Source organism: Pleurodeles waltl, chromosome 3_1 (assembly GCF_031143425.1).
Source record: "Pleurodeles waltl isolate 20211129_DDA chromosome 3_1, aPleWal1.hap1.20221129, whole genome shotgun sequence".
Taxonomy (NCBI): domain Eukaryota; kingdom Metazoa; phylum Chordata; class Amphibia; order Caudata; family Salamandridae; genus Pleurodeles; species Pleurodeles waltl.
In genome coordinates this window covers 1,888,492,983-1,888,513,847 of record NC_090440.1, presented here as the reverse complement: position 1 = coordinate 1,888,513,847, position 20,865 = coordinate 1,888,492,983, and positions in this window count along the sequence as shown.

Genomic DNA, 20,865 nt, shown 5'->3' with positions numbered 1-20,865 from the left:
AATGTCTAGTAGCTTGTCTTGACAATCCTTCCACATCCAGTCCAGACCCTTTTTGGGGTCCTTAGTAAATTTCTTGATAAATGTTGCCAAATTTGGATCCAATTTAGGCATTTCTGCCACCTTGCACAATAAAGAAGGATGGGAACACTCTGAACGCATGGTACTGCATACATCATGGTCAAATCCCTTCCTTAGTCTGTATTGTATGCAGTGTGCTACCTCACCGCAAGGAACCAACTCCGTGGATCGAGGATGGATAATAGTTTCAGAATCAAAATATAAGGTACGTTGTTTCAGGATTTACGTTTGTGCTTACCCGAAGGCTTTGGGTCATCTCGTCCTTGATCAGAATTTAGAGAAGTTGGAAGAGGTAGAGCGGAATGCATCCAATGTTATTGTAGAGGGTCCTGGAGCTGAGTCCAATGCGCCTAGAGATGCGAAGGAACCATACTCATGCAGACGCTGCTATATGCACAAGAATCTCTGCTGAAGGTCAGCTCTAGACATATTCGAAAGGCAGTTGCTGGAGGCGTCCAGAAGACCGCCATGCGAAATATTGGTAGAAAGTTCAATTGGGGTGGGCCAGCCTCCTCAGGAACAGTGCTCCAACAATCAATACACCAAGGCACAGATCACTCAGCAGGAAGCGCGCAATCCAACAGCCTACACAGCCTCAGTCTGATTGCACATGTACGCCAATGACACGCCAGGTTCGAATCCCGCTTCCGCTCCACGCTGCCAATATTAACTGACACATATAATAATTACCACACTATATGGAGAAGTAATGTAAAGTACTTATGTCGGGTTGCAAGTAGCAAAGAAAGAGGAAGGACTTTGTTGCAAGAGACAAACATAAATGGAGATAGCAAATGATTGGACAGTAATCTGAACTACTGGGGATTTTGAGGGAAGTAGTTTTTTGTGTTTAACATGTTTGATTGGCAGCCGTTTAAGGTTCAGTAAAGAGAGAGAAGCATAATCCGAAGCCTTCAGTCCTGACATGTAATCCAGATGCGTCGCAGTGGCATATTTTATGTTCTTGGTGCGGTGTTCATGCCTCCCATTTTGCCGGGAATTTCTTTGCACATTTCAGTATGTTTAGCACGTTTCCGTTTTAGAGAAGGTAGCGTGAACGTCGAGAGTCACGTTTTCGCATGTTCCATTGCAGAATTAATTAGCAGCTTCTATCAGAAAACAATTAGGTTAGCACATGATACTGTGTAAAATAAGCCCACTTAGTGCAATATTGTCAGTGTTTTCTATATTGCTAAGTGCTGTCAATGACCTCCTCTAACCTATATCATCCCAATCTTTACTTGAATGAGGTGATCATAGGCTGCGCCGCCCCCCCAGTGCCAGATACCAGTTGATTAAACTTTAACACTTTCCATTTTCATGATGCCTCCTGTACCCTCCCGTTTCCCTCATAGATTCCATCCTGTCATCTGGAGTCCAAAGGAGAGGAGACCGTATCACATCTGTTTTCTGTCTTCATCCCCCAGATAGCACCACAGGTCCTGACTGGCCCAGGTTATTTTCTTCAACTATAGCCTCTGGGTTCTGGGGCTCCCCTTGAGGGTGCTCTGTGGTGCTGATCTCAGCTGTTGGAGCAGGGCTCCCTTGTTATGTCGGTATGCTACAAAAAAGGATCTCAGGTCTGTGCTTCAGGGGCGTTGTGTAATAGGGATTAACACAAGTAAGCCGGGTCCCATATGAGTAGAGTTCCTCCAGGGCATAATGCCCTCTAGTCTCCGTGCACCTGGCTCTTTGTAGGGATCGAGGGAGTGCGACTCCCTGCGGCAACACCAGGAAGGGACCGCTTCCAGTGAGTGGAATATAGACACAAGGAAGTTTTAGTACACAGCTTTAGGTCAAAAGTCTTTTTTTCTGTATTGTTCTTTTCAGGCTCTAGCTTTTTGTGAATCAAGCTCAGGGCTTCAAAGCTCCATACAAGCCAGCTGACCCTTTCGAAACTCCTCTATAAAGTGTTGTTCTAAGTGTCCTCGAGCACCACCAGGAAGAAAAAAAACAAGGAAATCAATGGTTAATGTTCCAGGCATAGGTGTCTTTGTGTCCCTCCAACTAAAATTTGTAACTTTTATATTAGCTACCTGGATGTTGAATATGGTTAATTAAGGATTATGGGCCTAGTTTAGAACTTGGTGGATGGGTTACTCCATCACAACGGTGTTGTCGGAGAAGAAATACAGAAGCAGCACAATTCTGGTTGGCAATTTAGTACAGGTTTTTATCAAATATGGCCAGGAGGTCAGAGCAGCTCCATAGAACTGAAACTGAACTCAGACTGCAACATAACAGACAGTGGGGGTGATTCTAACATTGGCGGGCGGCAGAGGCCGCCCGCCAATGTTCCCCGTCAAAATACCGCTCCGCGGTCGCAAGACCGCTGAGGGTATTTTGAGATTTGCCCTGGGCTGGCGGGCGGCCGCCAAAAGGCCTCCCGCCAGCCCAGGGCAAATCTACCTTCCCACGAGGACGCCGGCTCAGAATTGAGCCGGCGTAGTGGGAAGGTGCGACGGGTGCAGTTGCACCCGTCGCGTATTTCAGTGTCTGCTTTGCAGACACTGAAATACTTTGTGGGGCCCTCTTACGGGGGCCCCGCGGCACCCCCTACCGCCATCCTGTTCCTGGCGGGAGACCCGCCAGGAACAGGATGGCGGTAGGGGGTGTCAGAATCCCCATGGCGGCGGAGCGCGCTCCGCCGCCATGGAGGATTCTGTAGGGCAGTGGTAAACCGGCGGGAGACCGCCGGTTTACCCTTTCTGGCCACGGCTGAACCGCCGCGGTCAGAATGCCCTTGGGAGCACCGCCAGCCTGTTGGCGGTGCTCCCGTGGTCGGTGACCCTGGCGGTCACCGGCCGCCAGGGTCAGAATGACCCCCAGTGTCTTATATACTTTCAAAACCACAATGATGTGTTATTCTCTGGAATGCATATTAAATGAATTACTTCCTCTAGCACATTGTTATCTCTAATAATTTCAGCAAGAAGCAATAATGTCTGCAAAATCATCTAAACCCACATTAGAAAAATGTGACTGAAGTGCACCGGTTACTAATGCACTTTTTAGTAGTCTGAACCACGGTGTCCTTCACAGTCTCAAACTTTAAAGCATATCAATACTTTCCTCCCTACACGTCTGCTGCTCTGCAATGTGTAACCACAGGCTTACGTTGTTCCCTCATGTTGCTTTGATCTACATTATTTCTCAGAGACGTGTAATACAATGCAGTCCTGTGGTGCATGCTATCACCTTCCATTTCTGCTGTGTTACTAATTATATTTATCTACTCTAGGCTTCTCCAACAAGTAGTTTGTGAGCTACTGGTAGCTCTCCAGCTACCTATAAGAAGCCCTCATCCGGTTGTCCCCTTACCTAAACGTCAGACTCTCCAACAGATGCCTCAGCCTTGGTCACCCTCCCTTAAATGGTGCCTTCCAGACTTCCTAAATCTGTGAATTAGGAAGCCGGGTGTCTGACTTATCCAGAGTAAGGCCTGCCGGCGCCAATCAAAGGACCGTCTCTTTGCCACGTTAGACTTCACACCTGTTACCCAGCCCATCTCACTACTCTACCCTTCCAGATCTAACCGGGATACGTGTCGGCTACTTCCCAAAGGAATGTCCTTTCCAGGAGCTGTCCCCTGGGTAATACACTACTGCCTATTACTCCTCCCTCCTATTTCAAAGGGGATTCACACTAGCCATTCATCCGGTCTGACTGGGAAATCACCACATTTAATTTCTCTAAACATAACATTGCATCCTGAAAAAAAATACATAAATAATGCATGAATTTCCTCATCCCTCCATACTATGCTTGACACAGAATCATGCAATTAGAATTTTAAGGTACGCAGCCCGACCTCTCCTCACCCATTTAGGACAGCAAACTCTGGAAAACACATCCACCTGTTTTGAATATGCAGACTTTAGTTTTAATGCATGATGTCTGCTCATCAATTTTCTGTGCAGTACTCTATTCAATCTGGGCAGGCGGAGACTCCTTTGGCAGCAGTCTGGGAATGGAAGGGGGGCACCTGGCTGGTTACGCCAAATATTGTTGGCGAAAGAAATAAAGAAGCAACACAATTCTGGTTGGCAATATAGTACAGGTTTTTATCAACCAATCATTTTGACCGAGAGGTCAGAGTAGCTCTGTAGAAGTGAAACTGAACTCAGACTAGAACATATCAGGCAGTGTCTTATATAGTTTCAAAACCGCAATGATGTGTTTATTCGTCAGCAGGCATATTAAATGAAGCACTTGCTCTCGAATATCGTTATCGCTAATAATTTCAGAAAGATGCAATAGTTTCTGCAAAATCATCTAACCACACATTACAAAAATGTGACTGAAGTGCACCTGTTACTAATACACTTTTTAGTAGTCTGAACCACGGTGTCCTTCACGGTCTCACACTTTAAAGCAGATCAATACTTTCCTCCCCACGCGTCTGCTGCTCTGCAATGAGTAACCACAGGCTTACGTTGTTCCCTCGTGTTGCTGTGATCTACATTATTTCTCAGAGACGTGCAATACAATGCAGTCCTGTGGTGCATACTATGACCTTCCATTTCTGCTGTGTTACTAATTATATTTATCTACTCTAGGCTTCTCCAACAAGTAGTTTGTGAGCTACTGGTAGCTCTCCAGCTACCTATAAGAAGCTCTCATGTGTGCAGCCCAGCCTACTAAATTGGAAGCTTTTGATTGGCTGAATTAATATAATTATACAAAAATTTAAAAGTGTGCATTTGAGATAACATGTTTGTATTTTTAGAACTTCCAAGCTGATCATTGGAGAATAATGGTTGTATTTCGAAAACATATTGAAAGCTGATATTTGAGAGACAAATCATCTAGTGTTGGGCAGACTTATTACTACTATTATTACCTTGGTGCCAGGGGCATTTCAACTATGCTGTTTGTGCATTTCCCATGAAAAGACATTCCAAAGTGACATATTTCTTTTTTATGTTACTGCTAGAAACCCTGCCTGATGCAAGAAGGTGATCATTGTTGCTAATCTTGTAGATGGTGGCCACTAAAGTAATCTTGTCTCTGGTCACAATCCCAACATTACAATACAAATATTAGTAGCTCGGGGTGACTTATATTGATTTGATTGATTTTTATTGAACATAAGCAGTTCCGAATAAAGAAAAGGTTGGAGATCCCGAATCTATTACAATTCTTGTCTGCCTTCCCTCCAAGCCCCCTGTAGCCGGGCGCCTACGGACGCCGCGGCTTGGTCAGAGAAGACGGCCGCCGACAGATACCCCGGGGGCATCCCAGGAACTCCTGACGTGATGACGTCTAACGTCATCCGTCAGGAAGAAATACGGAAGCAGGAAGACGGACAACGAGGGGAACGAAGGAGAGAGAGAGACGCCGACACCACGAGGAGCACCTCCGAACGCAGCAACCCACTGAGTCCGGAGGAAAACCCCGCCGCGAGAGGAGAAGGACGCGCGAAGAGCGGAACACCCAGGGCGCCTCCCGCCCCTGCAGAAGACAAGCCGGGAGACTGTCTACAAGCCAGCCGCGTCCCTGGAGGGGCGTGGCCCAACCAGGTACGAGCATACCAGGGGTGGAATTGGGGCTACGGGTAGCTGACTGGGCGGAAGGACGGCAAGAAGAGGGAGTTAAGGTCCTGCAAAGAGGGGGAGGTAGTATAGATGGGACCCCGGACCCTGCCTATAACTACAACCACGACCTAACCCAGAAACAGCAAGAAAAGCTAAGAGTAAAGGGGTCACCAAGAGGGCACTATAAGGAATTAAGAGACATAGCTTCACCTACCTCAGCCCCCTCCCCTCCCCACAATACCTCATCCCTCACTTCCTACTAACTGTGAAGGAAACAGGAGATAAAGTATATTCCCCACTTACCTGTGCCTTATTTTTCTTTCTTCTTTATTTTGGGGAATCCGGTCCCACTGAGCGTCGGGGGAACAAGGTCTCTCTCCACACCGGACCAGGCCATTCCCGGAACTCTCGGCCCTGAAAGAAAAGGGATTCATATTAGTTTCTGGACTCTGCCAACACCAAAGTTTTGCGACACGGGCTAGTGTCCCATCCGAGCAGATAGAAATAAAAGCACTAACCCTTAAATATCCTGAGTCTGTCGCCTTCTTCCAATATCCTTTCGACTCAGGATAAAGAACCCGCCACACCCCCACTCTATTCTTGCTCTCTATTCTGACATTGTAAACAGTTTGGGCTTGTGTTTGACCATGACCACATACAATTTTGCACTTTCTGCTGATGCGTGCTTTAGCAAGAGTGGACCTTCTCTCTTTTCTACATTCACTATGACATCCCTCCCTTTGGTTGATCTTTCAACTATTTCCTCACCTTCCCCTTTTCATTTGTTCATCAGTGTGCATATGTTCTCCTCAACATCCTGCATTTTATTGACCAATCTAGTGGTAAACTTCCCTTCCAACTTCTGGCTAACCCTCTTGCAGCATCCTATCAATAACTGGAAGATACAAAGCATCAAGAGTACCACTACAAGGATGGGCAACAAGGCCTTAAACAGTCCTGACATCCAAGTGAATCACCTTGAGAACCACTCGTCGGGGCACCACCCTGATCCACCTTCATCTTCTGCAAGGTATGCAGAGTTTGTATGGCCTCTTTTAACGTTTCATTGTCCGCATCTTTGCAAGCAGGCAGTTCCAATTTTGGCACAATCTACCCCCTCCTTAGCAGTCATCAAGTCCATCACTTACCTATGCTGCATGAGAATTACTCTTATAGCTCACAACTCTTCTTTGACTGCATTAAAGCCATCTTCAGTGGCATTGATTGAGTTAATGAGCTCCCAACAAGTTATTTGCAACCTGTCAGAGTCACCAGATCCTCGGGGTCTGTGCACGTTCCCAACACTTCCACCACAAGACAGCTCCAATACTCTGACTAGATTTATCACAGAGTCTAAGAGAGTCCAAGTGGGGAAAAGGGGATTAGGACGGGAACAGCTGGGAAGGAGACCTGTAGGAAGCAAAAGGTTAAAACACAACATCAAAATTACATCTCATGAAATCAGTACCATGCTACAACTCTAAGCTTGGTCTTTTCCGAAAAAACATGAACAACCCTAGAATAGTCCTAAAAACTGACTAGGCTTTAGATGACCGAATGCCTGAGGAGGAAACAGGAAAAGTTAAATAGGACTTTCAGATTTGAGTACTTTCTTTAGCATGAGAATCAGGAAACACTCTGAGCAATTTCTAAACAACCATATGAATCTCCTTTTAAGAATATATATATATCAGGAACACACAGCATTACATCTAGAACTCTGGTATTGTTGTGTTCATCTCAGAAAAAACATTGGGAAGTGAATTGCGCACATTGCAGATTTTTATATGAGTATTAAACACCATAAAGGATTGTGCACCATGAAATCACACAACGTAGATTCAAGGAATAAATCACGCAACGTGTCAACTTGAAATGCTACCAAGAAAATGTCTTAGAATAGTAGCGCACAGTAATTTACATTATTTATACACGAGGAAAGAATTGCGCGTCTTGCCGATTCAAATGCCACCATACAAATGCAAAGAAATGGTAGCGCACAATGAACAACATGAAAAGCACTCAGGGAAAGAATTGCGCGTCTTGCCGATTCAAATGCCACCATGCAAATGCCAAGAAATGGTAGCGCACAATGAATAACATGAAAAAACACTCAAGGAAAGAATCGCGCGTGTTGCCGATTCGAATGCCACCATGTAAATGCCAGAAAATGGTAGCGCGCAATGAACAACAAAGTTAAATGCTCATGAAACGAGTTGCACGTCTTGCCAACTCGTAAAACATCATGTAAATGTCAAGAAATATCAGCGCGCAATGAACAACAATGTAATAACGAAGTCAAATCTTTATGGAATAAATTGCGCGTCCTCCCTAGTTGCAAACCACCATACAAATGTCAAAAAATGGCAGCACACAAGTAATCTGTTATTCATTTAAGAATTAAAATCAAGAATATGAAAATTCTCAATTACGGTGTTGGGAAATGTCCAAACACCATCTTACCGCCTGGAAACAGTGATCGCCAATGAGAGATGAGTGCAGAAGACTGGAAAATCCAAATAGGCCGCCGGGACAGGAGCTCAGGAAGAAGCTGCTGCTCTGCACCGGGACCTCTGAATAGTAAGTACTGGAAGTTGGGCTGACTCTCTTTTATAGAGTCTTGGCCCAGCCTAGAACCACACCCAGACGTGTTGCAGGGAAAGTCTCTAGAAGGTCCTGGAAAGGGACCACACCCTAACACACTCTGAATGTCTGCAGCAATACATTGCAAATGTACAGTATTTATAAGCACCTTAACAATGAATCTTTTGGATGGAATTCTGCAATGCAAAAGGTTAAACAATAACATATCATCACAATGCATAAATTACATTATCTTGCGAGTGTTGGGTTTTTGCATTCTAGATGCCCGTGGAGCGCGCACTGTCCTGGTGTTGACACAACCAATGTGCAGTTGCTTTTGCTTGGACAAAGGGAAAGATGCTCACAAAGAATAACTGGGCTCTGTTGAACAAGCTGTGCTCCTGTGGGATGTCTTTCCAGATTGTAGTGTCAAAATAATCTGCAGCTCTCTTCCTCTGATGATGGTGCAGCAAGGTAGTTGGCTGGCTCATGGAATGGTCATGTAACTTTGAAATGTCCATCCCTGGAATCACCAAAGAGGGGGTGGGCATGGTGACCAAAGAACAGCGACCTCTCCAACCTGAAGAAAGTTGCATGTACAGCCACTTTCCACAATGCCAGTAGTAGTCCATTTAACTGGAGGTGCCCCGTTGTATTATACCTTGTGGTGATGCAATTGATGTTGTTCCCCACCTGGACTGTTCCATTCCCCCTGAAACATAAAGAAAAAAGAATGGGTTTTCTGCCTACACAAACAGTTGTAGGTGTTTCTACCCAATTTAGTATAGATATGTTCTCATCCCATATTGTCTGACACTTTTGTCATGTGATTTTATCACTCTGGTTTCCCTTCTATAAGAAAAGGGCCCAGCATCCAAATGCAGTGCCATGGTGCCTGTGACCAAGAACATATACTGATCCATTTACTCTGAAACATGGTCTCTTTTGACAACCCTGGGGCCAATGTGTGGCAGAGAAGTTTTTTTCAGAACAGTGTAGGTTGGGATACTCCTAGAAATCTCTGTTGCATAATTGTACCTCATAATTCTTGTCTTGGCTATTGTGTCTAGCTTCACTACTAGTTCTTTGAGATCTGTCAGGACGTTCATTATGTCTGCTAACTCTTTCTCATATTACGTGGTGTTTACTAGGAATGTTCCCTGTTTCACTTGCAGGGGCTGAGTCTGTGCTCATACTCTACAAAGCAAAAGGTGTAATAGACAAAGGATAATATTCAGGGGTACCTCTTTGGATGAGTGTAACCTGTCTGAGTCAATGGCATGTGGAATCAATGAACAAACAAAACATGATTCATTAGAAGTCTGCATGCCTCTCTCCGTTATGTGCTGGTACCACATATTATCTAACATGCTAGCACGGATATTATGGGATATATTTCTGTGCTTATATTCTGCTCTCTGCAAGCATGTGATATGCTGACATAATGCCATACAATGGCTAAAATACCATTGCAATGCAGCCGCCAACATAAGAAGAGATAAAAAGAAAAGCAAAACAGAAAGACATAATTTTCCGCTAGCAGAGTTGAAAAAATACTCCACGCTCGCTTCGAAGGGAGACGTAGTTACTCTTGTTTTTCTCTTTCCTCCTCTAATTCTCCCTCTGATGATGGTGATGCCTGGCACAAAGCAAGGTCCAGTCGAACGTCCAACAGGTGTATACATGGGTTTCTGCCATCCGCTTTCACTGCAGTGGGAGTACTCATTGTCACTGAAAGGGACCCTCAAATTTCTTGTCCCTCCATTTTCTCAGAATATTTTCAATGTATGCATGTTGGCCAACGGGTATTGGACTGGTCCGTTGGGCTGTGGTGGTGCACTTCTCGTTTTGCAATACCTGTTTAGAGAAGAACTTGGCAGACTTCAATAAATGAGATCAATAACAACTCATCTCACCCCCCAAAACCTCAGCTGTTTTATGGGCATTTGTCTTTTGTTGCACTATCATTAAAGGTGTAGGCATGGGACACCCTGGTGTGGGGTCAAATGGTGGTCACCTCCTTGCGGAGGGCATATAAAGCTAGAGGTAGGCAATTAAGCCAATTTCTTTTTTAAGTAGCACACAGTTTGCTTATTTTATTTTTTAGGAGGCCATTGAGGTGCTCCACTATACCATTACTTTATGGGCGATAAACAGATGGCAACTTATGTTTTACTCCTAGGGAAGTGCAAATGTGTTGGAACATTGCATTAAGGAAGTGTGTGCCGTTATCTGAGCAGTTCGCTTCTGCAAATCCCCACTTGGGAATTACTTCTCTTATGAAAAAATTGGCTGCTGCCTTAGCATCATTGTGTACATGTGGGCCTGCCTCTATCCATCTTGAAAAGGGACAGACAACTACTGTAAGGTACCCGTAACTGTTACATCTCTCAACAAAGTCTAACTGTAAATTTTTTAATGGACCGGTTAGGCGTGTTATTGTTGAGGTGATCACTTTCAATGTAGGCTTAGCGCTATACTGTTGCACATTCTGCAATATACATAGTGATCATTTCACGTTGCTGTGGAATACACCAATCTGCTTGTAGTGTAGTAAAAAGATATTCCTTTGTGTTATGTGCTGGTAGATGTAGTTGCTCTAGATCATTACTGGCCTGCTTGTGCTCTCTTGACTGTAAATGAAATCTGTTGGTGACCGCTTGCAGCCTCCTTGTTCCCACAGCTCCCTTTCATGAGGTAGTGCTTGTTCGTGCAATTCGCATAAATGTAATTGTGTTGTCTCTGTATATTGGAGTCGTAATTAAGTAGCATCCTCTTGCCTACTTGTCATCCTTCCTAATGTGTTTTCATCATATTCATTATAATTTGGGGACACTTTAGCTGCTTCTTTTGCTGCCCAATCTACTAGAGCGTTACCCCTGGAGATTAGGTCTTGCTGATTGTGTGTGCTGCACACTTTATCATTGGAACTCTGGATGGAAGAGTTTGTGCTTTTATCAGTTGTCCACTAAATCTTTGTATATCACATGGGTCCCATCGGATTTTAGAAATCGCATCCTTTCCTATCTGTGAATGCTAGAATGTACAGTGGTAGTGACAAATGCTGAATCTCAATAAATGGTGACCTGTAGTCCCTCATTTCACTGTAATGCTTCAATAATAGCCACTACTAGCCTGTGCTAAGAAATGAGAAGGTAGTGGCATCTGACTTATTATTTGTAATGTATCAGATGATCCCTGCTGCTCAGCTCTTACAACTACTGCTCCAGAATGTATAATACCAGTTTCCTGACCTAGGAAAGAGGACCCTCCAACAAAGAGCAACATGCTCCCTGGGATGAGGTCTTCTCCCACTTTACTTCCTTAATTTGGTATGTAATTAGCACAGTCATGTACTTGTTTATCGTCAGTAACTGGGTGTGCAAAGAATGTTGCCTGATTAACCGTGTGACAGGAAACCACTTGCAGTGATGGTACTGAAAGTATTACTTCGTATCCAGATGCTCTCAGAGTTGTGAAAGAGCTGTGCAAGATAGCAAATACTGCGTGCTGTACATACAGTGTTAAAGATGTTCCTGTCACTATGGTGGTGCTTTTCTGATCTGGAAATGCTGCTGTAGCCAGTACTTGCCCACATGAGTAGTGACCTTTTATAATGGGATCTAGCAGGCGCTGTAGTAGGCAACTGGTTTGTGTCCCATAGAAGTCTTTTGAGTCAATACTGCTGTCATTGTCATTCTGTTACAATGACAGAATAAGTCGAATATTTTACTGTAGTCAGATGTACCTAACACTGGAGTGTTTGTAACTGCTTTCTCTAGCTCCCAAAATGTAGTTTTTCTTTCATCAGTCCAATTTATTTTGCTCTCATTGGTATGGGACTCTTTTAGAGCTGTCAGAAGTGGTGCAGGTAGGGTGGCATAAATAAATAATCTCTCTCACGTAATTTCAGAGACCTATTCATTTTGTGGTGGTGGGTTTAGGCATGTTTCTGATGCTTTCTGCTCTGTCAGGTGTCACCCTCCTCCTATCTTTGGATAGTATCTGCCCCAAATAGTGGACTTCTGTCTGCACATATTGCAATTTGTATTTGTCCAATGTGTATCCCTTTTCTGCAAACATGCAAATAAGAGCAATAGTGTCATCTCTACATTTGTTTTCAGTGGGGCTACATACCATAGTGTCATCCACTTATTGTAGAAGGGTACTTTTGCATTTAACGTTTGCTAAATCCTTTTCCACTCTCCTAATACTCAGCACTCACAATAGGCATGTGAAAGCCATCTATAACAATATTGAGTTTGTCTGTACATAAAACCTGTTAAATACTGACTGCCTGGGTTCAATGGAATGCTGAAAAATGCATTTTTCAAATCAATCACTGAAAAGTGGGTGGCAACCATAGGAATGTTTGTCAGTATGGCTGATGGGTCTGGTACCACTGGAAACTCTGTTATTACTATATCGATCAGGGGGCGGAAATCTTGAATCATCCTCTAAGTCCCCCTCCTTAGCCTTCTTTATCGGAAAAATCTGTGTGTTACATGCTGATGTTCTCTCATATACCACTCTCTGCTCAAGTAATGCCTGAATTGTAGGAAAGATGCCTTCTTCTACTTCTTTGGACAAGGGATACTGGGGTACCCAACGTAGTATTGCCCCAGGTTTCAGTGTGATTTTCAAAGGCTCAACTCCTTTAATCAGTCCCACATCATGTGGCCCCTTTGTGCACAGACCTTCTGGCAGCATTGCCAAATCCATTTCTCTTATTGCAAGTAAGTAAGTAAAGGTTTTGCAGAGCTTGTGGTGTCTTGGCGCTAGCGACCGAAGGACCACAATGGGATTACAGTTTATTTAAAGGAAGAGCTGAAGAGTCAGGTCTTCAACCCTTTCCTAAAAAGGGTGAGACTAGACTGCAATTAAATCTCTATAGGCAGTGAGTTCCAACGTTTACAGGCAAGGAACAAAAAGCTTTGCCCCCCCCCCATTTTGTTTTGTTGATTTTAGGTATAACTGCCAGTTAAATTCCTGAAGATCTCAGATTGTGCTGTGATGTGTACCAATTAAAAATGTTTTTTCGGTCCTGAGGTCCAATGCTAAGCAGGGATCAGTGGGTAATACACAAGGTCTTAAACTTTAGTCTGGCAGAGACAGGCAACCAGTGCAAGTCCTTGATTTTATCTGAGATGGAACTAAACGTAGGGCCAAGCTGCTGCATTTTGTAGAGGTTGTAGTTTAATTTATGGCCTCTTATTCATGTCCAAATGCAAAGAATTACAATAGCTGATTCTTGAAAGTATTAGGGCCACCCCAATCATCTTTTGCATATCACCAGGACCAAAAGGAAAAACTATATTCAAAGTTTTAGTTACCGTATTTATCGCCGTATAACACGCACCGGCGTATAACACGCACCTCATTTTAAGAGGACATTTCAGGAAAAAAAACCATTACATTTTATCGGCGTATAACACGCACACATCATTTGCTCCCTATTTTCAGGGAGAAAAAGTGCGTGTTATACACCGATAAATACGGTACATAGAAACAAGATAAGGTAATAGAATTGATCTGGTCAGGGAAGCCCAATTGATCATCAAACACCACCCCCAGATTTCTGGCTTTACTGACAGGGGTGGGAAGCAGACCAAGGTTTTCCAACCACCACAAGATATTTAAAAAATCCAGATTATTTCTGAACAGTAGTACCTCTGTTTTCTTGGAATTCAGTTTTAGACAGTTATCCCTCATTCAAATTGAGTCCTGTCTTAGGCAGGTATTTAAACTAGTAGCCACCCCCGCAGTCTCAGAGGCTGAAAACAGAACTATCTGAGTGTTATCTGCATTAGAAATAACAAAGAAGTGATATGATTGAGTAAACTTGATAAGAGGAGTGATGTAGATGTTAAACAGCATAAGCGACAGGGAGGATCCCTGAGGAACCCTCAGGAAAGAGTGAGGGCTTGGACTTAAAGCCACCCATCTCAACTCTCTGTTTCCGGTTGGATAGGAAGGAGCAGGGCATTGCAAGTGCTGTACTCCTAATCCCAATATCCCACAGCTGGTTGATAAAAACAGAGCGATTTACCTTGTCACACATGGCTGAGAGATCTAAAAGAACCTGCACCATCTTGCCACTCTTATCTCCACTTGTTGGATTTCCTCTGTTGCACAGAGTAGCGCCGACTCTGTGCAATGTTTGGAATGGAACCCATGTTGAGCTGGACCAAGAACATCATGTACGTCTAAGTAAGTCATAAGGACTTCATTTAGGGTTTTCTCCACTATTTTTGGCCGGAAAAGGTAGCATAGAAATATGCCTATAATTTTTAACTGTCAAAGGGTCAGATGAAGATTTTTATAAAATGGGCAGAATTTAAGCCTTTTTCTAGGCTGTGGAAAAAGCCAGTGTCCAATAGGTTATTTAAAGGTTTTTTTCAAATGTACTGCTATGACACTGGAAACAGTATGTAACACATATCGCAGGCATGGATTTGCAGGAGAACCAGACTTGGTTGTTTCCAGCAGTTTAGTCATTTTATCTACTATTAGAGCAGGAAGGTTATATAGGTCCTGATGTTCCTGGTTTCCTCATTGCTGGTGTAAGATTTATCGAACATAGAGCTGGTAGAGATACTGGAATCAGTTCCCACTGAACCAGTCACAAATGACTTGAAAACACAATTGAATTTAGACTGAAAGAACTGCTATTTTGTTGCAGAAGTCTTGATCAGGAGTGAAGATTTTATGTGGGTCAACTCTAGAAAGGCAAGTGATAGTTTCAAATAATTCCACTGTGGATGTTTTAGCAGAATTTATCTTCTCCATATAATATTTTTACTTTGTCCTTATGATTGCGGCTTTATACTCATCACAGGCTGCTTTATGAGACAGTCTGGCAATACTGTTGTACTCTTTCCTCCACTTACACTCCAGCGTATGGCACTTATGTTTTATTTTCTTAAGTTACAGAAAGTACCAGGGAGCAGTGGAATGATTCCTGTAACTTTTTATCTTTTTATCTGGAGCTAGCAGGTTCTTTCATTCTGGAGATGAATTCTGCAATGTCCTCAGCCAGTGTTATGCTCTCTACCATAAGGGTTCCAATATCTGATCTGTCTGGGTATCTCCGGCGAAGTGCATGCCAGACATATTGACGGACATTATTGAAGGATGACGCATCAAACTGTGTATTTATTAGACTTGGGAGTAGATTTTCTACTCCAGAGCCACTTAATCTAGTCAAAAGGAGATTTTGACTAGATTTTCCTCTCCAATGGATCCTGCAATTTGTTTTTCAGATTAAGAAGCCTTCTTTTTGTCAAACAGGAAGAAAGTGCATCAGAGACTCCAACTTCCAGTTCCTCTCCAGCAGGCTCATCCCGGTGCTTTGTCCATCTCCTGGTCACTTTTCACTTGGATTTTGATGTGGAAGGATTACTCTCTTTGTCTCTGACTATACCTTTGGTTTTAAGGACTTTGTTTTTGTTGAATCACACAAGTAAGTTAAAAAACTATTGGAAAAGGGTGTAGTCTGTTTGTGTCAGAGTCACCAGATCCTCTGGGTCTGTGCACGTTCCCAACACGTCCACCACAAGACAGCTCCAATAATCTGATTAGAATGTCACAGAGTCTAAGAGAGTCCAAGTGGGGAAAAGGGGATTAGGTAGGCAACAGCTGGGAAGGAGACCTGTAGGAAGCAAAAAGGTTAAAACACACAATATCAAGATTATATCATATTAATCATTACTAGACTATGATTCTAAGCATTGTCAGACTGGAAACATGGATAATTTAAGCATCGACTAAAATAACTAGGCCTCATGATGTCTGTATACCTGTGAAGGAATCAAGAAAGATTAATACAACGTTCCAATGAACCTCTCAATGAAAGGTTACACATGGATTAGAAACATCAGAAATTTCTAGAATTACGCTTTCAAATTCAAGCATAGTCTTTTGCATGAGAACCATGAAATAATCTGAATGATTTCTATAACACCATATGAATTGTACTTAAGGGACTTATTATGCACATACAACATAACATCTAGAATTCTAACACTTTAGTTTTCTTAAAATGCAGGAACATGAATTGCGCACATTGTGGATTTCCACAAGGGTTTGTAAATGGCATGAAATGATTGTGCACAATGAAATGGTAGCATACAATGAATAACGTGAATTAAGCATAAGAAATCAATTGCGTGTCTTGCCGATTTGGAGGCCACGATGTGAATGCCATGAAATGGTAGCGTAAAATGAATAACATGAATCAAGCACAAGAAATGAATTGCACGTCTTGCCGATTCGAATCCTACCTTGTAAATGCCATAAAATGGTAGCGTACAATGAATAACATGAATTAAGCACAATAAATAAATCGCGCGTCTTGCCGATTCGAATGCTACCTTGTAAATGCCATAAAATGGTAGCGCACAATGAATATCAAGAGTTGTACACGAGTAAAGAATTGCGCGTCTTGCTGATTCGAGTGTCAGCATGTAAATGCCATGAAACATCAAGCGCACATTCACACGCACAAGAGTAAAATTGTTTTGTCATGCAATGTAGGCCCAAGAACTTGAAAGCCTTCGAGAACGGGATCGGGGGCCCAACCCGACCTCCGTCTTACCGCCCTGATCAAGAATCACCGACAAAGTGAAAGGGCAAGGCCTGGAAGATCAAAGTAGGCTTCCGGAACAGGAGCTCAGGAAGTTGCTGCTTGAGCACATGTTGCTTGTGAGCACATGGAGCTGGGCTGGCTCCCTTATATAGAGTCTTGGCCCAGCCCACAAACCACACCCAGGCATGCTGCAGGGAAAGCTTCTATAAGGCCCTGGAAAGGGACCACACCCTGACACACTCTGAAAGCCTGCAGCAATACATTACAAATGAACAGTATTTTTAAGCACCTTGAACATAAGTCTTCTGGATTAAACTCTGCAATGCAAAAGGTTAAATAACAGCATATCAGCACAATACATAAATTACGTTATCTTGAAAGTGCTAGATTTTTGCATTCTAGTCGCCCGTAGAGCACGGTCTGCCCTGATGTTGACACTTTGCTTGGGCATGCACCAGTATTTCTTTGTACTTCAATTAGATTTTTACATTTTTTAGTTGTGGATGGCCTGGAGTTTTGGTATAGGTCTAGTTTATATTTATTTTGCACTTCGTTTATTTTATACCTTTTGTAAAGAAAAAATGTCAGTATCTTTTCTACATGTTTGTAACATTTACAATAATATTTTAGTATGTGGACTAGATTTCCAAAGGGCCATCTTCTAGCCACGTCTAGTAGTCATCAGTGTATGAAATATATATCTCAGTTGTATATGTTTTTAAAAGTTTATTTAGGGCAGGGATGGCATTAGATTAATTAAAAATATTGACATTTGTTGCAAAATGTGGAAATGTTCTGGGGTAATATATGATGGCATAGAAGGATGCGTGTTGTTGTGAGATTTGTATAGCTCAGGTAATTTTCCATTTTTTGCATTGCTGAATTAATGTTGGTCACTCTTCTTCAGTGTTACCACCAGCATGTCTCCTTATGGCTAGTGTGTGTGTGTGTGTGTGTGTTTGTCATTGAACACCATTTCTCTTTGTTTCTCCTTGCAGTGTGACCAGGGGCCATTCTCAGTCCATAGGCTTTCATGTGTTCTTTGTTCTCCATGCCTCCTTGTTCGCAGTTGTTGTTTGACTATGTGGCTGGCAGCCATTTTTTCCATCTAGCCAGTGTTCCTTTATCATAGGCTTGAATGTGTTCTTTGTTTGCCATGCCTCCTCCCTCCTTGTTGTTGTTGTTTGACTATGTAGTTGGCAGGCAGCCATATTGTGCATACAACCAGTGTGTCTTTGCTGTAGGCTTGCACATGTCCTTTGTTTGCCATTCCTCCATGCTCCTTGTTGCTGTTGTTTGACCACGTGGCTGGCTGGCAACCATTTTGTGCATGCAGCCAGTGTGTCTTTGCCATATGCTTACATACAAACATTGTTAATTATTGATCATTTGTTTTCTAAGTTTCTTTTTTCTTTTTTCTTTTTTTATATTTTCATTTTTTGTCTTTGAATTTTTTATTTTACTTTTGTATTTTAATTATCTATTTTAATTTTTAATCTTCATTTAAATTTTGTATTTCATTTTTATTTAAGGTTTTTATTTTACTTTTTTATTTTTATTGTTATATTTTAGTTTTTACATTTTTTATAATCTTTTATTTTTAATTTTAATTTTTAATTTTTAGTTGAAATGTTATTTGTGTTTAACTTCTTTATTTTAATTTTTATACTTTAGTTTTTTAACCATACACATCCATCTATTCCTCCATCCATCCATCAAAGACGCACAGCTGCACTATAGCATTTGGTTTCTTTAGGTGTAATTCTATTTCCTGCATGACACCCTGAATGCGAAGCACTGCAGAAAAATCAACAGTATCATTTTGGTAATGATTATTCAATTTCCCTTGGACCACATTGACACCATAGGTTTTTTAAAGGATTATTCCATTTACCCATGTAACTTTTTCTGACTACCCCCGGTGTCTCCTTTAAAACAGGTGGAGATAAAGCAAGGAGTTAGATCTGCATGTTGTGCTCTCTGATTTGAAATGTAATTTTGTATGGTTTGGTTGTGTGGTTTGACTTTGAAATGTTTGATTAAATTGGTATTTTATTTATTAGATAAGTAACCAACCTCACTAAGATTGCATTTGTCTATACTATTGCAACCTGCAATAATGCCACATTTCACAAACTAAATGTTTTTCTTGCTTGGTTGTTTTTAGGTGCACAAGAAAAGAGGCCGCACATCACTTGCAGAACTGCCAAAGAGAAAACCTTACAGTTGATCCTCCAAACTCTTTAGCTTGTGCATCTTAGTGCCACTGCCAGCCTAAAGCTTAAGATGGCCCCAAGGAAAGTTGCTCCCAAGAAAGTGGTCAGTAAGAAGAAGCAGCTTTCCGCCAGTGGCATGCCAACCGTAACCTTTCTCAGGAGACATGTACCTGCCACACTGGCCTCCGGGGAGCAACCTGAGAGCAGCACTCCAACATCAACAGCACCACCCCAACCTAAGCCCAAGATCATGTCTGTCAGTGAGGCAGCCACTGCAATCATGGCTACGCCAATGAGCAGGGATGTAGAATTGGATTTGTCCATTTCACAAAGTAGCACCCAATCCTTTCAGAAAATAGAGCAAAGTGGACACCAGCTGCAGCCAGCAATAGTAGATCTTCCCGAAGATGGAACAGAACAAGAGGTCGAGCTTTCTGTTGAGCAAGAACCTCCTCTTTTAGCATCAAGGGCTCTCAGATCTCTAGCAAGAAAAAGGAAAGGTACTACTCAACCATCTTCTCCAAACACCACTTCTCATGACGATAAAAAGGACATGGAGTGGACCCCGGCAGAGTCCAGGAGACACCAGGAGAGGCAAGGGAAATGAAAAGTTCCAGAAAGCCTTAGAATCATGAGGCGGAGGAGGAGGATGATGATGATGACAACGAGCCAGTCAGTGTGGAAGCTGGCACAGAGGAGATGGAATTACTATCTGACATGCTCCGAGGGATGTGGCACAGCAGAGACCTGCACTAACCCATACCTCCGTAGAAGTATGCACCGCAGAAAGGCAATCGACACACCCACCTACCTCCAGCTCTTCATCAGGCATTGGCAGCTGCCCAATAAGAAAGTACTCCTCCCCAGTTTGGGACTATTTTACGATTAGCCAAAAGGAAGAGAACATTGCAATATTCTACATTTGCCACACAAGTGTTCATCGAGGTAAGCCTGGTTCATATTATGGTACTTGAGCCCAGACGACCCATATGAAAAAACATCACACAATTCAGTGGAAGGAGCACACAAGGCACAAGAAGACTCAGAGTCAGATGGAGACACCACGGAATATAGTAACTGTCCAACGATGCACATCAAGTCTGCCACCACCTACTACTGCTCGAAAGTCACCTGCGTCAGTGGCCCCAGAAAATAAGAAAATTCAGGCTACTATTACGGGCATGTTTAGGCAGGAGGGGTCCTACAACCTCAACCACACAATGGCACATTTGTACAATGGGAAGCTGTCAAAAATGTTAGCGCTGGGGTTCCTTCCTTTTTCTTTTGTAGAAGGAGTAGGATTCTTAAAGTTTGTGGCAGCCATCTGCCTGAAATGAAAGGTTCCAAGTTGGACCTATTTTGCCAGAGTTGCTGTTCCAGTGCTGCATCATGATGTGCTGAAATTGGTTGGACAAGCTTTGCAGTAAAGTGTTGTCCACACTGTCCACCTGATGACAGACATGTGAGCCAGTTGTCAGGCAACTGATTACATGTTCATCACTGCACACTGGATCTCTTTTGTGGGAGTAAAGCAAAAGCTATCTACAGGTCTTGGCCCTGAAGAAATCTTTAAGAGCTTATGGCGGCATGCAACAGTAGCCATGATCCCATTGCAGGAATCACACACAGCTGCAAACATCTTGGACAAACTTAATAGCAAGGTGTGTGAATGGCTGTGACCCAGAGGTCTTCAAATTGGATTTGTTGCCACAAACAATGACAGCAACATAGACAAGGACATGGCAGACAGTGGCTATTTCAGGGTCATGTGTGTGATGCACTGCATCAACCTGGTTGTGCAAGACTTTCTTAAAAGAGAAGACATAGTCAGCAACATACTGACCATCTGCAGACACATCTGCTC